A 17,806-nucleotide genomic window follows, 5' to 3' on the forward strand; every position below is an offset into this window, starting at 1 on the left:
CCAATGAAAGCGTTAAATGCTACAAATTACTCCGTTCTAGGAGTAAAACCTGGTGCTTCCACAGTTTCCTCGAGATCGTATTCAGCTTCACTTTTTCCGTGATTCGATACAGCATTATGTTGTTTGCTCCATTTTAGCTCCTTCCTGGGTCAACCATCAGCAAATATGTACTGACCACCTCCTGCAGAGGTGTTAGAGGAATTGTGCAAAAACTTACCCACTGTGACTCAAAACAACCAGTAATAACAACAATAATAATAATCTGTATGCAGATAAAAAAATGCCTTACAAGAAAATAATGTTTATACTATTCATTTATTTTCTCTATATATGTATGTGTGTGTATGTGCATACACACACACACCCCACATTTGAATGAATTGCTTATTTTATAGGTCACGTGCTCTGAAGAGTGATGCTGTGAATTCTCGAACCCTTCCTCAGACTGGTCTGCTGTGTGTGGTCCCTGCTGTTCTCACACAGCAGGGGCCCTCTAACAAGTAAGTCAGGTCACAAACTTCTCCCCAGATCCTCCTGAGGCTTCACACTTGGCTCAAGGAAAGACAAAGTTCTCACGGTGACCTCCACGGTCCACACTCGGCTCCCTGTACCTCCTGATCTGCCTGCTGCCATCTCTTCTCAGTTTGCTCTGTCCCAGCCACGGGACGCCTTGCTCTGTTTGAAAACAGCAAGTATGCTGCTCGCTCACAGCCTTTGTACTCACTGTCTACTACTAGGACAGCCTTGTCTCATCAGGATTTGATGCCCATCTGTTCAGCTGCTCAATATCCAAGTGGGACCTTCTGCACATAACATCAAATAGCAATTTCTACTTTTCTCATGCCCCCTTTCACCCCACATACCCCACACCACGTTACTCATCACCCTCTGTCACTGCTTATCACTATCTGATAAGTGTGTATGCGTGTACCTATACAAGTTTGTGTGTGTGTATGCATATATATGCAAATACATATTACCTTTTTATTTTTAGTCTCTTTTAAGTATAAATTATTTTCCTGTAGTATCCAAGATGGATTTTAGTCTGCTTTATTCACTTCTGAATCCCTAGCACTGAGTAGAATGTCTGGAATACAAAAACATTTAGTAAACATTTACTTAATCAGTCAATCCATACCATATTGTCATTCAGCTTATTCCAGCTCAGTGAATAGATATTAACTACCTCCTTAGGTAATCTGTTCCATGCTTAGAGCCCTCTGTTGGGAAATTATTGTGTAAAATTCATCATGTTTATTTCTGATTAATTTATTCACAAGTTCACCCATTACAGCCACATTGAGCAAATATAATACCTCCCCCTTCAGATATGGTAACAACTTTGGCTACTACCTTCATTAATGTTCTGTGAGGAATTATGAAAATAAGACATGAAAACTACAAAAAGCAAATATTTGAGCAACATAACAGACGGGAAGTGGCCTAGTTTCTATTATTTGGCATCTCATCCTTTCCTAGATCAATACCCATTGTCTGTGGTTGAATAGGAGGGCACACTGCCACTTTCTGAGTTAGCCTATAGCCCATTCTCTTGGCTCAGTGCACTTTCTCCTAAGGATTGTCTAAAACAATCCTCCTAGTCAATTAAAATGCAACATAGGTAAATCTGAAGCCACCTTTGAAAATGATGCTTCTATAAAATATTGAAAGAAAAATCAACAGCAACAAATAATGACAAAGGACTTTCAAGGTTCAGGTGTCCCATAAAAAATTTACAGAGCCATGCAAAGCTTTATAAGATGGCAGAGGGTAGTAGTTAAATCTCTCAGGAGTTAATTCTCGGTACTTATATTCTAACTGTGTCCCCCAATAATTTGCTAGATTTCAGACTTATGGGCAAGTGAATCATATGTGCCCCTCATTTAATCTCTTTGAATTGGAGAGTCCATGACAGACATCTTAGTTTTGTTCTACATGGTATGTTGGCTGCGTGGGTGGGCAAAGGAGAATATAACTCTTCTTTTCAGTTCACAAGTCCACACACAGACACGGTACTCAAGGACTTTTAAGAACAACACCAGAGAAGCATCTTCACACCTGAACTGGATTTAGATCATGAGACCCTGGATTTTAAGCTGATGCTATAATGGATTGAATCCCTGAGGACTTGGAGGAGTGATGAATATATTTTGCATATGGAGAGATCCTTGGGAACCAAAGGACAAGACATGGTAACCAGCTCTAACATGGCCCCCAGTGAGTGTTACCTCTTGAGATTTATGTTCTGTGTTGTCCCTCACGCACACAATCAGGGCTAATCTGTGTGGAGAACATTGTGAAAATGACAATGGTTAATTTTTTTTTTTGGAGATATTTTCGCTATAGGGCGTGTGCGCTCGCCAGACAGACAGAGAGAGACATAGAGAGAGAAAACGAGAAATCACCCCCCAGGAGGGATGGTCACTCCGCAATCCCTTCTCCTCCATTCTCCTCTCGGGATCTTGTGCATGCACGCACATGCGCCCGGAGTGAGTAACCGCAGTCGACTACATGGGAGTCCAGCGACATAGTTGAATTGGAGAGTCCATGACAGACATCTTAGTTTTGTTCTACATGGTATGTTGGCTGCGTGGGTGGGCAAAGGAGAATATAACTCTTCTTTTCAGTTCACAAGTCCACACACAGACACGGTACTCAAGGACTTTTAAGAACAACACCAGAGAAGCATCTTCACACCTGAACTGGATTTAGATCATGAGACCCTGGATTTTAAGCTGATGCTATAATGGATTGAATCCCTGAGGACTTGGAGGAGTGATGAATATATTTTGCATATGGAGAGATCCTTGGGAACCAAAGGACAAGACATGGTAACCAGCTCTAACATGGCCCCCAGTGAGTGTTACCTCTTGAGATTTATGTTCTGTGTTGTCCCTCACGCACACAATCAGGGCTAATCTGTGTGGAGAACATTGTGAAAATGACAATGGTTAATTTTTTTTTTTGGAGATGTTTTCGCTATAGGGCGTGTGCGCTCGCCAGACAGACAGAGAGAGACATAGAGAGAGAAAACGAGAAATCACCCCCCAGGAGGGATGGTCACTCCGCAATCCCTTCTCCTCCATTCTCCTCTCGGGATCTTGTGCATGCACGCACATGCGCCCGGAGTGAGTAACCGCAGTCGACTACATGGGAGTCCAGCGACATAGCCATTACACTAACTGCTGGTTCCCTACAATGGTTAATTTTTGAGGCTAAGTCATAAAAGCATTACAACATCTGTCTCAGGTTGTTTAGTTGCCTATGCTGGGGAAGCTGTCATGATGTGAGCCCACTCAGACAGCACTATGGTAAGTTCTCAGTGGAGAGGAATTGAGGCTTCCTGGAAGCATCAATTTGCCAGTTGTGCAAGTGGGACTCAGGCAAAGTGAATTCTCCAGCTTGTCAATCTCACATGACTGCAACCTGGTTAAATATTCCTCTTCACGAATGCAAGAACATTGACTTATAGGGAAAAAAAATAGAAAAAAATAGTCTATTAATAGTGGCATAGTTATACAAATAAAAACAACTCAAAAACATTTTTAAGCACCTATTTATGGTAGGTGATACTATAGAATAAGACATCTTAACCTTAACTTCAAGAATCCTTTGGCAGTGTCTTGGAGACAGGCATAATCACATGAGGTCATGAAATGTGGCCAAGAGAATGTAATAAAGTAGGAGAGAAGTCTATGCCTGGGGCTTACAAGGATTTGCTAGGTAAATTATTCACACTTTGGGCCTTGCTGGGACTTAACCCAATAACTAGATAATCTCCTACATACAGGCAAGGTTAGGCTTTTGTTCAAATTGTTGTGGGAACAGCCCAGGAAGAGGAGACCAATTTTATAAAATAAAGCTGGGCTTTAAGATTTCACGGAAAGTTAGTGTTTGAACTTGATCTTAAACAAAAAGACAATTGACTTATAGAAAGGAGGTTGGGAAAGTCACGATGTATTTTTCTTTATTATTATTATTATTTATATATTCAATCTTTATACATCACTTAGACTTTAAGGAGACTTTACAGATATATTTTTCTATGCAAAAATACACCATAAAGTTTTGGACAACCCAATAGATAGAAGAAACAGCAGAAACAAAGCTTAAAGATAGGAACGCATTACAGCACTTTGTGGAAAAAAGAGCTCTCTGGTGGATAGAATATGGAGTGTGGCTGTTCCAGAGAGGAAAACAGACAGAGCAAGGCTTTAAGTTCAGTTGAGTCCTGTAGTAAGAGGCCCTGAACCCAAGGTACAGAAATTGCACGTCTTACCGTATTTCTGAGGGACTACCTCAGCATGTTTAAGCAGGTGTCTCATGGTCAAATATGAGTTTATAAAAGATCAGTTTGACCTTATGTAGAAGCAGTGGAGAGAAATGAGATTAAGGGAGAATGAGAGTAAATTGTACTTTAATGACCCCTGACACCAACTCTTTAAATGAGATATTGTGGAGGTCAGTTATCATGACAATAAGGATGGAAAAAGAAAAGTCAGAGAAGTCATCAAGGTAGCACAATTAATAGTGCACTGTAAGAAATGTAATGGTCACTATCCTTCTATAATCAGGGACAACCGACTAGTTTTATTATATATTTATCTAATAGCATATTGCCCTCCATTGTTCAGTAGATGGTAGACCAGTTATCTAGAAATCATAGCAGTATTAGTTCTTAAGTTGTTCAAGTTTAAAAAGAAATTTACAAATGTACTAAGTGATTTAACGCATATTCAAGCCTGCTTAGCATCAGTGAGAAAAGTACCCTGGAAATAATAAAATATGTTAATGATTTCTCCTTCACCTTTTGTCCTGAACTTACAATGTAACACTAAAACAAAACAAAACAAACCAACAACAACAAAAACACACAATAATCTGGCACTTAGATTGATTCCGTAGTGTGAACAGTGCCACAATAAACATGGGAGTACAGATTTTTTTCTACATATTTCCTTTTTCTTGGGTACTGGCATATAACCAGTAGTACGATGAGTTGATCAGAAGGTAGTTCTGCTTTTAGTTGTTTAAAGGAAACTCCATACTGCTTTCCATAATGGCCAAACAAATTTTCATTCCAACCAACCGTGTTCAAGAGTTCTGGGATACCTTTTGATGATGATGTGTATAGTATTCTCAACTGGATTGGTCTGAGAAGTATTTCATGTTGGGTATAGTCTTCTTACAAGCAAAATGAGAAATAGTGATTGTTTACAAAAATAATTAGAATAATAATAATGATGATGATTGGGAAAAATAATGAAAAGCTATTGGATGATGAAATGGGGATTTGAATGTCTCTGTATTGACTGTTATGCATGGTGTTCCTTCTGGAAAAAGAAATGTAATACACTGTAAAGTTATATGTGATTCAATGTAATATAAACAAGATTATGATGATAATAAATAAATAAGAAATAGAATGGCAAATAATGCCTTGAGTAGTAGAGAACAACAAAAAGACTAGAAATTGAGAGAAAACAATGACTTTTCTTAAAATTGGTTTCAAGGAGAGCATTGCTTTTTTGTTTGTTTGTTTGTTTGTTTTAAGAGAGGTTTTTGCTATAGGGCGCATGCACTCACCAGAGAGACAGAGAGACAGAAAGTGATAAATCACTCCCCGGGGGGGTGGGGGATGGCCATGCCACAATCCCTTCTCCTCCATTCTCCTCTCAGGATCTTGGGCACGCACGACGCACACGCGCCCAGTGTGAGTTTAAGCCACTGGGTCCGAGACTCAAACCGCGGTCAGCCACATGGGAGTCCAGCGACATAGCCATTACACTAACTGCTGGTCCCCCAAGGAGAGCGTTGTTTTGAGAGGAAAAATCATATAACTTAATTGTGTATGTAAATCGAACTTCAGTCTTACATGTTTAAATGTAGAAAGTCTATCTATGTAATACATAAGTTTTTCAATTAAAAAAAAGAGTTCTGGAATACTATTAAACCATTAAAAAGAATGAATTACTGTCATTTGTAGCAGGATAAACTTAGAGGAAATAATGCTAAGCAAAATAAGCCACATACTTAGACATAAGTACTGTAAGACGCTAATTTAACACTGGATATGAGAAGCTGAAAAAGGGAACAAGTGAAAAGGTAGGGATGGGAAAATTTGTTATCAGATATAACAGCGCATGGAAATGAGTAGGATAGGGCATAGAATTCTACACCATAGTAGAGTAAAGATAGCTGGTGATAATTCGATATTTCAAAATACCAGAAGAGTGAATTTCTGACATGCACAACAGGAAGTACTGATAAATGTTGGAGTTGATGGGTCTGTTTATTGCCTTGATTTGATCATTACACATTGCATCTCTGCTTCAAAAACCACACTGTACTTCACAAAGAGCTAGATCACATTTAAAGCAGAAATTACATGTACATAAAGTAGAAATTACATTTTTGTTTTTTTAAAAAATTATCATCTAGGGTAAGGTAGACTTTTTATCCCAGTATTTTATATTTCCCATTCTTCTAACTTTCCTTTTCTTTTGATTTTTTATTTTTAATAAAATACATATGTGCACACATGAGAGTGAGAAAGAAAGAGAAGAGCATGCTCCACGGGGTCTAGTCATGCCCCTAGTGCTCCAGCCTGTCTTGCTTACTCACACATATACCTCCTATGCTTCAGGCTGCCCAGGCTGTTGATTCAAACCATTGGAACCATTGGGATTCTTCTCTTGTGCAGCACATTACCACATTACCACAGGCCTCCCTCTCACTTTTCAATGTGCATGTTTACAGTACTTTGCTTCAAGAATGTGTTTGTCACTGGGTTCCTTTGTGAAAGGCAGAGGTGAACTCAGCTGAAATCTGACACCCAGCCTGGTCCACCATAGAGGGTGACACCTACTGCTCATCCTGCACCAGCCTCCCTCCTGTGGACATCCTGTCTCCATCTGGGCTCTCTCTTGGAGGTCAAAACTGTAGAGAATAAAGAACTACCTCAGCTTGAATCACCTCAAGTTAATGTCTATGAAAAGTAAAACAAAGCACAGATTTTTTTTGTCGTTATTAAGGTCAAGAAGATGCCATTTTTGTTGTTGCTTTTTAAGTTTATTCACTTATTTCTCTCATGACAGAGAGAAACAAAAAGGGAGAGAGAATGAGGGAGACAGTCACCCTCCAACAGAGTCCCCTTGCCACAATTCAATGTAATCTCAGCTGGCCCAGCTTACAATAATTGCACCTGCTCAGGGAAGTCCCGGGAAGGGAACCCAGGACCCTTTCCTCGTGGGTCCAGTTGTGTTCCCACTGCACCACTACCTGGCCCCCAGGTTCCAAATTCTAGATACGGAAACTACAGCACTGGCTTCTCAACTATCACTATCAAGTAAGTATCCAGAACAAACAGGGGCATGATCCGGAGCAGACAGATGTCAAGGTCATCCCAGAATCCTGGAGGAGGGCATCAAAAAGTAATGAGAAAAACAAAGGACTGAGACACCTTCCATGAGCCCTTAGGAGTCACTTCTATAAACTGATAAAAGAGAAAAATGCATTCATATTTAAGCTTTTAGTGAGGAAACCTACTTTAAAAACAAACAAAAAAATAAACTATATGGGGTGTGTGTGCTCACCAAAGAGACAGAGGCATAGTGAGAAGTCATCTCCCAGGGGGATGCTCATGCTGCATTTTCTATCTTCTCATCTCCTTTCAGGATTTAGGGCACACACACACACACACACGTGCCTGGTGGGTTTTTCGTCACTGGTCTGGAGCTCAAACTACACATTCATCCATGTGGCATCCAGTCTTCTCAACCACACCACTGACTGGCCCGAGAAAACCTGATTTTATGCTTTAACTATAATATGTGGGTGGATTTCTAAAGAATCAAAAATAAAATCTATCTGAAAAATCCAAAATATCATAAAATATATGGTATTTCTTTTTTGTAGTGGCTACAAACTTAGGCATGCAGAAAAATGTACAGTATCTTGTTTCTATAACCAGCCTCAAACACAGCTCCCTCTTGGCAGAAAATGCATTATAGTGTGTTCTAAGAAAACCATGCCCTTCTTTTTCAATGCCCCCTCAGCATCTGTCCTGCTCCCTTTCCTCAAGATAGAGTGTCCCCGGGGTCAAAAGGAACCTGGGTGTGGTGCTGGGATCCAGGGAGGTCTCAGGAGACAGGCTGCATCACATGGCCACGTACGATGGTTCCACAGGCAGCTCCGCTCAGGGTGGGAGGGAGGGCCCAGGTGCGGGCTTTGGGAGGTGGGAGGCAGGCTCATCAGGCCACCTGGAAGACTAGCTAGCAGTGGTGGGCCTCACTTGTCTTGGGAGGGAAGGGTGTTAGACAAGAGAAGGGCATCACCAAGGGCCATACCTGGGTGTGGGGACCTGAAGGAGAAATGTTTGCCACAGGGAATGCTGGGTAAGCTGCAGACTCTGGGAGCTGATGTCACATAGGAGCCAGTTTAACGTAAAGACGGGGTTCATCTGCTTTCTTGTAATGCTCGTTAATGCTGCGTGGCTGAGGAAGGGAAGAAGGTGGGCATCACTATGTATGAATATTTCAAAGAAAATACTGTAAACCACTCCCTGATAAAGGACTGAACAGCTGAGCACTTCCGTGTCTTGCAGATTACAGTAAAGGGTGCATGGAAAGAACAGGGAGGACGGGGCACCCTCAGGAGATGAGGGACTAGACCTGTGCTCCTAGGCTATCAGACACTTGGATATCCCAGCAATCAACTTATTCAGAAACCAGCAATGTGACTGCATTTCTGTTACAGATAAGGTCACCTCCACTGAGACACTGCAGAGTCTGCCACTGGGGTAGACGACCCATCCTCAGGGTCTGTTTTCCCTTTGACCTGGTTCTTTGACCCTAATGGGACACAAGAATCACTTGAGAGTCTCACAATGCCCTCAAGCCTTGAGTTAAAGTCCGTGGATGTCTGAAGCCTCATGACTATGAAGTCCAATGTCTAGAGGAAAAGATTGATTCCAAAACATGGCCTAAAACCACCTCCTGAGTGACCTGGCTGCCAGGACCCAAGGCGCCTCTTCAGGCGACATGGCCACTGAGAACCTGCACCAGGCGGCCACATCACGGGGGAAGCCAAGGGAACGAAAATGCCCAGACAGCAGGAGGATTTCCAGGGACAGGAAAGACCCCGCGATCTCAGGAAGAGGCTGGGACACTGAGGCGGAAGAGGGTGGGATAACCACCCAGGGAAACATCAGCCACAGAAGCCCTACTCGGGCCCTGCCAACCTGCCCCCGGCAGTGGAGGGGGTACACTCACCCCTTGCTCCACCCAGGAGTGCACAGACAAGCTCCTCCAAGATGCCAGGCACCTTGGTGAAATGGCACAGTCAGCAGATTCAAGCCACCAGTCTCCAGGCTTGAATCCCAGCTCGCTCGGCTTTCCCTGTAATTCAAGGCTGTACACAGGCCCACCGGAGGTTGTTGGTGAACTGAGCAACGCTACCTCTGGTTGGTTTAGAACCACCATCTTTTGTCTCATGATGTTACTTAAAGCAGGTTCCCAGAGTCTCAGGACTGACAGAAGGGTACAGAGGAGAAGGGGAGGGGCATGGAGCACTGCAGGGAGAGCCTGAGGACCTGGGGTCCGGACTTCGGTCATTTCATGGTGGTGACTGTAATGCCATCTGTTTCCATTTCATCCTCATCACAATAAAATACATGTCTAGACAGCAAATCGATGACGTTCTGGGGCTTTCAATGAGAGCACCCTTGATCATGAAGCATAATCAAAACATTGTTGATTCTATTCATTCATCATCCACTTACTCCATGTGCATTATTAAGCCTGATATTCGTTGAAAAGCTGGTAAATATACAAGATAAGGTAGCCTCAGCTCTCCAGAACACCAACAGAAAAAAGAAGCACATGAACACTTACTTTTGACCATGCTAATTGATTTAATAAAGATGATTAAGGTTTAACGTGATCAGGAAAAACACAACCTCTGACCTGACACTTCACAATTTACATCACTTAAGTCCAGGGCCATAAAATATTTTCTATGCTCAAAAACTACTTATAATACCTGGACAGAGTGTGCAGAACTCCCTCAGTGTAGTCCCTTTTGCTTAGGACTCCAAGGAGAAACAATAAAACAGTTCATCATATGAGCAAGTAAAATTAAAATCTCATCACCTTCTCTGTCATACTTTTGACAGGTTATTAAACCCTGAGGCAGTTACAGGATTCAATTCAAAAATTAAGATATCTCAGTCATACACTCAAGCCTTCAATAAAAGTACAGTAAGCATGCTACATGACATAGAGCATTTTCCCAACCACTGTCGGGTACAATATCACATTTCATCATCTCAGAAATGCACAAGGTACAAAAGAGAACAATTGAGGTCCTGGAGGTTTAATTCATTTGCTCAGGGTTCCCCAGCTTGTAGATGGTGTCTGTGACTATTAAACTTCAAGGCCGAACTCCTGACCTGCTGAAACAGAGGACCTCAACCCCAACATGGCTTACACTCAGCGCACATTATACTAGGGTGTGTGTTATGCACCCCCAGATGCTAATTCACAACACAACAGCAGCTTGTGATAACCTAGCCAATTTATTCACGCAGCCACTTCTATCCACGGTGTCCTTCCATTGCAGCTTTCGCCTCCGCATGTAAAGCTGGCGTCTGTGGGGATGTGCCCTGCTTGTTCTGCTGCAGGATGTGCCAGCTCTGCATAGAGTAAGCACTAGGTGACCTTGGGCGAGGGTAGAGGCAGAAAGCCCACCTCACTAAGAAGATGAACACACTGAGCTGCTGTCAGGACTTGGAGGTCAAGGACAAACCTAGCTGACCCACAGGTCAGACCTGAGAACCACGGACTTGCATATGCAGGAAAGAGGAGTGCAGGTTCCTACTGCTCAGCGTGACTTGTCCGTAGGCAGCAAGCAATTTAGGATCTTGGAGGCTGAGAACTGAACAGGCTCCCAACCACTCTTTCAAGCCTGAGGGGAAAAGGAGAAGGTGAGAAGGGGGCTGTGCCTGTGATCTCCCAGCTGGTGGGGCAGAGAGGTCCTGCGTCACGTCTCCTAATCTTCAGTCAAGACCTCTATTGATTGGAATGAGATATTTGTCCAAGAATGGTGCTCTCGGGGCGTTCAGAGGTCCTTGAAGGAAAGGTAATCCACATCGTACTCACTACACTATTTCTTGCAAGGTTGGGATCACTTGAAACTCAGAGGTGAAGACTGACACGAGACAAAACTGCACAAACCACTAATTCCCACGGTGCCAGCAAATACACATCCCAAGGGCTCAGTGTGAGAAGCCGTACATGCAGAGTTGATGCACACACCCTCTAACCCATATTGCTCTTGTTCTCAAGAAGAATGTTAAATGCAATAATTATGGTAATGAGCAACTCTAGCGTGGACTTCAACCTACCCCTGTGTTCTACAGTGTCTGACAGGACAGGTTCCCAGCAGCTGGGGCTGAGACTCCAGACTAACAGCTCAGCAGAGCAGGATGAGTGTGTAAATATGAGTGTGTGCATGCATGTATGTCAGAGAGGAGAGAGAAGAGAGTGCATGAATGTGTTTTTGCCAGATTGGTAATGTGTGTTCGTGAGTGGGTGTGACTGGTGCGCATTGGGAGTGTGTGTTGTGAGAATATGTGAGAGTCTTGGGTGACAGCATATATGAACATGAATGTGTGTGTGTGTGTGTGTGTGTGTGTGTGTGTGTGTGTGTGCTGGGCACTGAGGCATCGAGGTGAGAAGGTGATGGGGGAGCTTCTTCTGTTCTTTCCCAGGGAAATGTGGGCACTGAAATTTCACCCAGTCTGTGCATGCGTGTCTTCCTGAGACTCTGCACTGCCTCTGGGAGCTTGGGAAAATGATGTGGTGGCCCTTCAAGATGAAAAATGAGGTCCCTGTAAACACAGCTCCCGTGGTTTGTTCTTGTCCTTGCCCCGCCTGCCTTATCTAGGCAGCAGCTCTCAACACCGCATGGGTCTTATCAGTGGAAAGTTAGACAGAAAGAGCTGTGAACATCCTTCCTTTCTCCCCTCATTTTTCAGCCTGTCTTTCCCTCCCATCATACTTCCAGAGCATATGATGCTGATGTCTTCAGGTTAGTAACTTTCAAATAAAAATGATTTGGAAGTCTGTTTGCTAATTTTAGATTCTGCTTCCATACACCTGTTAGAACAATTCAAGCAACAAAAATCAGCAGAAAAGCACAGAAGGATTTTGAGCTTGCAGTTTCCATCTTGCCCTGAAGAAATCACCATAATTGAGCGCCGAGAGTCTGTGTGGAAGTTCTCGCCAGGGAGTTTGATGCCAGATTCTGTCTTCCCAGGAAGAACATTCCTCCTCCACCAAGAAGCCCATCTCATAGGAGGCTCAGAAGGCTCACTAGGGCAGGGGATGGGGGGACCCTCACAGCTGCCTCTTCTACCAAGGAATGATCACTGACCACTCATATCCCCCAAACAGCCCCCTTACAATCCAGGGCTTCTCTAGAAGAGCGAAAGGCACTCACCCAGGGAGAAGGTAGACAGGGTAACAAGAAGACAGGCTGCAGGCACAAGCTGTGGCTGGGAACCTCTGGTAGGGAACTACATCTGCAGGCTTTTACCCTGAAATGTTTTAGAATATTCATATAGCAGGGCCAGCAGGTGGCGTGGTGGTTAAGGTGCTGGACTTCCAAGTGGCGGACCGCAGTTTGAGTCCCAGACCTGGTGACTTGCTTTCTCACTTTCCCTCTCTCTCTGGCCAAATTAAAGAATCATAATAATAACAAAAATAAATAAATAATCTAAGAAAATGAATATCCATATGGGAATATGTGCTGGTCTTTGTTTCAGAAAACTTGCTTCACCTTTGCCACTGAGCACGAAACTCACATTCAGATGCTTTGCTTGCCACAGATTTTCAGACCACAACGAAGAGCTGTCCACATAGCACCTCGACATGGGTGAGTTCTAAGCTGTACTAAGCTGCAGCCCCAGGTTCCACGCCTTGTCCATGGAGAAGCGACAGTCAGCTGAGACAGAGAAACTTACTGCTCAAGCTGGTATAGAATAATAACTGCTTTTATTTCCTTTTCTGAAAAAAAATCCAAATAATTCCTTTCCTTCACTTATCAGGATCGTATGTATGGTAAGATATTTAGCTAACTGAGCAAATGGGAAGAATCGTCTCTGATATGCTTCTTTGTGGATTTTTTTATATGTGTGACTGCCCCAGGTGAGAAGGTGATGTAGGAGATCCTTACACTTAAAACCCCCCAGTTTTACATTTAACCCAGAGCCAACTAGGAAATTCTTGATAATAGAGTGAAAAGCATTTTACTGTCACTTCTAACACTTTAGGTAGCCAATATATTTTAATTTTCCAAGAAAAGACACCTGAAAGGAGACTCTCCCTGAACTTTTCTTACTAACTGAAAATAGAGACCTAGGATTTTTCAAACCTCTTAGTTAAAGAATGTGAGGGCAGGGGTGTGGGTGGAGTGAAGCTTCACAAATTAATGACACCTCAGGAAATTATCTGAGGTACCTTAGAGTGGCCTGTCCTTGTCTTTCTGAGGTAACACCCATGGATATGCACTGGTCTCCTTAAGTCTCAGAAGGGCAACCCAACATTCTCTACTGTTAGCAGTACAAGCATTGAGAGCGGAAGATGTTGGAACAAGAATACACAGGGATAGCCAGAGTGTTTTTTCATCATTAAGGCAAGTGTACTCTGGTTATGGAATTCCTGTATTGCTTTAGAATGGCCTTGTTTTTCATCCAACAAGAAATTCATCTTTTTCAATGTAGCAGAAATAATAGTCTAAGGGCCCCCAAAGCACAGTCTATAATCCACAAAATAGACAAGTGGGATTGCATCAGACTAAGAAGTTTCTGCATGACAAAAGACACAGTAATTAGTGTGAATCAACAGCCCTCAGAATGGGAAAATATTTTTGTAAATTATGCATCAGATAAGGGACTGATAACCAGAATACACAAGGAACTAAAGAAGCTGTTTGGAAAAAAGTTGTTCAACTGTATTAAAAGATGGGAGAAGGAATTGAAAAAAAACACTCTCTAAAGATCACATATGAATAGCCAAAAGGCATATGAAAAAATGCTCAACATTCCCTCATTGTAAGGGAAATGCAGATCAAAACAACAATGAGGTACAACCTAACCCCAGTCAGAACGTTTTAAGATTAAACAAACAAGTTTGGAAAAAAGTTGTTCAACTGTATTAAAAGATGGGAGAAGGAATTGAAAAAAAACACTCTCTAAAGATCACATATGAATAGCCAAAAGGCATATGAAAAAATGCTCAACATTCCCTCATTGTAAGGGAAATGCAGATCAAAACAACAATGAGGTACAACCTAACCCCAGTCAGAACGTTTTAAGATTAAACAAACAAGAAATGGTAAGTGTTGGCAGGGGTGTGGTGAAAAGGGAACTCTTTTACACTGCTGGTGGGAATGTAAATTGGTCCAGTCACTGTGGAGAACAAGTTGGAGATTCCTCAAAAATCTACAAATAGAATTACCATATGATCCAGCAATCCCACTCCTCGGTATATACCAAAGGACAGAAGAATTCTTCATTGAAAAAGTGCTTGCACATCGATGTTTATTGTGGCACTATTCACAATTGCTAAGATATGGAAACAACCCACTGTGAAGGAGAGACATTGTATGTCCCCACTTGATATATACCGAGTGTCTACACTCTATGACCGAAAATGATTGACTAAAAGATATACAAGCACAAGAGATGGGTGTGAATGCCAGATATGGTGTGTGTGGAGGAGTGGGGCCTAGGAAAAGACATTTGGAGGAGGGATACAGAGGCAGAGCATTGACAGAATGGGGAGGTGTGGTGATATCTGTTGAAGATATTTTGACCAACAGGACTGGGGAGAAATGTTCACATATTGAAATGTTCACTTTGTAAGCTAAACAATGTGATTGAATGTACATTAAAATATATATATATGTATATATATACATATATATGTACATATATATAATAAAAAAAGGAATAATAGTCTCGGTTTAAGCTGGTTTTGATTTATTATTCATTGAAAAGAAGCCTGTTGTTGGTTCTTAATAGATGTTAAAAACCAATCAATAAATGTTATCTATATATAAAAAGAAAAAGTCTTCCAAAATGGCTCACTTAGTTCTCATAGAATATAGATGAAGTGCTTCTATCAAAGCACTTGAAAGTGCACAAAGATTTGTTTCTGAAATTCATGAATATTTTTTAGCACAAGAGCTAGAAAAGGAATGAAAGCACAGAAAGGTCCAATTCAAATGTAACAATCTGAACAGTAAATCAGAAAACATAAAGATGAAAACAAGTATGAATGTTAACTAACTAAATTATATTTCCATTAAACAAAAAAGCATTTAGTTAAGTAGTGTATCAATCTGTTACTGTGCTGATATCCAGAAACAGTTGAGACTGGAAAATTTAGGTACCAGCAGTTGGTGTAATGGCTATGTCGCTGGACTCCCATGTAGTCAACCGCAGTTCGAGTCCCAAACCCGGTGGCTTAAACTCATACTGGGCGCATGTATGTGTGTGCCCAAGATACTGAGAGGAGAATAGAGAAGAGATTGCATTGTGGCCATCACCCCCAGGGGTGATTTCTTGCTTTCTGTCTCTCTGTCTTTCTGGTGAGCACATGCTCCCTATAGCAAAAAAACTCTAAAAAAAAAAAAAAAAGAAAGAAAAGAAAAAAAGAAATATCTAAAGAGTAGAGGTTTATTTGGCTCATGATTCCAGTGACTGGACTGTCCAAGTGCATGGGCTCAGCATCTGGTAGAATATCATAAACTGGCCAATAAAAGTAGGGAGGTAAGCAGCAAGCTGCAGACAGAAAGAGGAAACAGACCTTTTCATTTCCTTTATTTGTTTCTCTCATGCTACTAGCTGATTGGATAGTGCCTGCTCACCACGAGGTAAGTCTTCCTTGTAGAGGTCTCACCATCTCCAAATGCCATTACATTAGGGACTAAACTGCAACACATGAACCTTTGGGAGACAAACCATCATCCAACCCACAGCAAGTCAAAATAAAAATGAAAGTATTGCTCATATTACCCTCAATGTAGCACAACTATTTCAGCTTCTATTCATGTCTCCTGTCTCCATTTATTTTGACAACTTGATATCAGTTCTCTATATTCTGAAACAAGCACCTGTATTTGCAGATTGCTGAAGGATATTGCATCAGAAAAAGTCATTGCCACTGAGGAAAATGTCCTAATTCTAAGAACATCCCTCTTACTGCTGTGTTGTTTAGCCACCTACTTCATTGAAATGAAGAGTAAAGTGATTATAGGTAGTAATTTGAAATGATATGAAAGATGTATCCATTTTTCTAGTAAAAGTGCCATTTATGAAGAAAGTTTACAACTTTGAGTTTAAATTGTTGGGAATTAGTTAATGCTGAATTATTTTTTAATACACTAAGAAGGCTTTGTGTTCCCTTTCAAGTCCATTTGTACCTTAATTCATGCATATTGATGCTTTTATATGTGAGTGTATTTTATATACAATCTTAAATGAATGCTCTCTTTGTATTTATAACTAGACACGTATTGTATGTGTATGTATGTGTGTCTGAAAGGTCACTGCATTTTTCTGGGTACTGAACATTGAAATCTCTAGTGATTAGTTTCTTCTTTGTACCATTTTCTTATGTAAATGTGTTTGAACAATGAGCATGTACAAGCGGTAGACATTTTCACAGAGGAGAAAATTACATCTGTTCAATGTGTACAAAACAGACCTGGCTCTTTTCTCCTACACATCTTCCCCTCCAGTGTAATGAGCTACAGTGGGATCTTAAAAAAAAAATGAAAGGTCTTGTCTCTCATTCCCCAGACACCAGCTTCATTTTAAACTAATAGGAGAATACTAACGTTATTACAGATTCCATTTTATTTCTATATGGTGAGCCACTTCACTGGCATAAGGCATTTGTATGCATATTTGGTTAGAATCTAATCTTTGTCATTCACTACAGATGATTCCTGCAAACTGAGTTGTGTTCTAAGAAGCGTGTATACCTATGTTCTCACCCACAGACAAATGGCTCAATATCAGAACCGGGCGCTGAGCCCTGGTGCTTCAGAGTTCTCCATTCCAAATCAGTGACTAAAGAGTGAGAGCCTCACCACACCTGGCTTCACAGGAGGGCTCTGGCTTTCTCAGGCTACAGAAAAACCTTTCAAAGAAAGAAAAATCATGCCAGGTACATGCACATGTGCCCAGGATCCTGGTGGGTTGGAAGATGAAAGAAAGGGGTCATGGCAAGACTGAGCTCTGTAGAAGGTCTCTCTCTATATATATCTCTCTCTCTCTCTTTCTCTCTCATGCTCATACTCTGAGTAATTTAAAAATTTGAATTAAAAAAAAAAACTTAAAAGCCCAAATAATTTTATTTGGCCAAATTATTTGCCAAGCTAACACCAGAGAGGAGAAAGTTCTCCTGACAATCCTAGTATCTAGACAAAGTACTGGAATTTCAGGTCACAGTATTGTAATACTGGTTACATGGCTTTTATCTTTCTTCTTTTCTCATTAGTAAAGTCTTTTTCTACCACTGTTTGCAGCTTTTGTTAAAGAAAAGGTTTTTTTCTACTTATATGCTACAGAAAATTTCTAATGTAAAATAAATTCAAAGTACAAAAAATAAATTCAGTTTCTTCTAGTGCATTTCTTAGTGAAGGTGGGAACAACTGCTATCTATCTCTCTATCTATTTATATAGTAGTAAAGGTTACATGAAAAGAAATCATGAAAAGAAAATGACAGAGGAAAT

Source organism: Tupaia chinensis, unplaced genomic scaffold (assembly GCF_000334495.1).
Source record: "Tupaia chinensis unplaced genomic scaffold, TupChi_1.0 Scaffold000096_1, whole genome shotgun sequence".
NCBI classification, from domain to species: domain Eukaryota; kingdom Metazoa; phylum Chordata; class Mammalia; order Scandentia; family Tupaiidae; genus Tupaia; species Tupaia belangeri.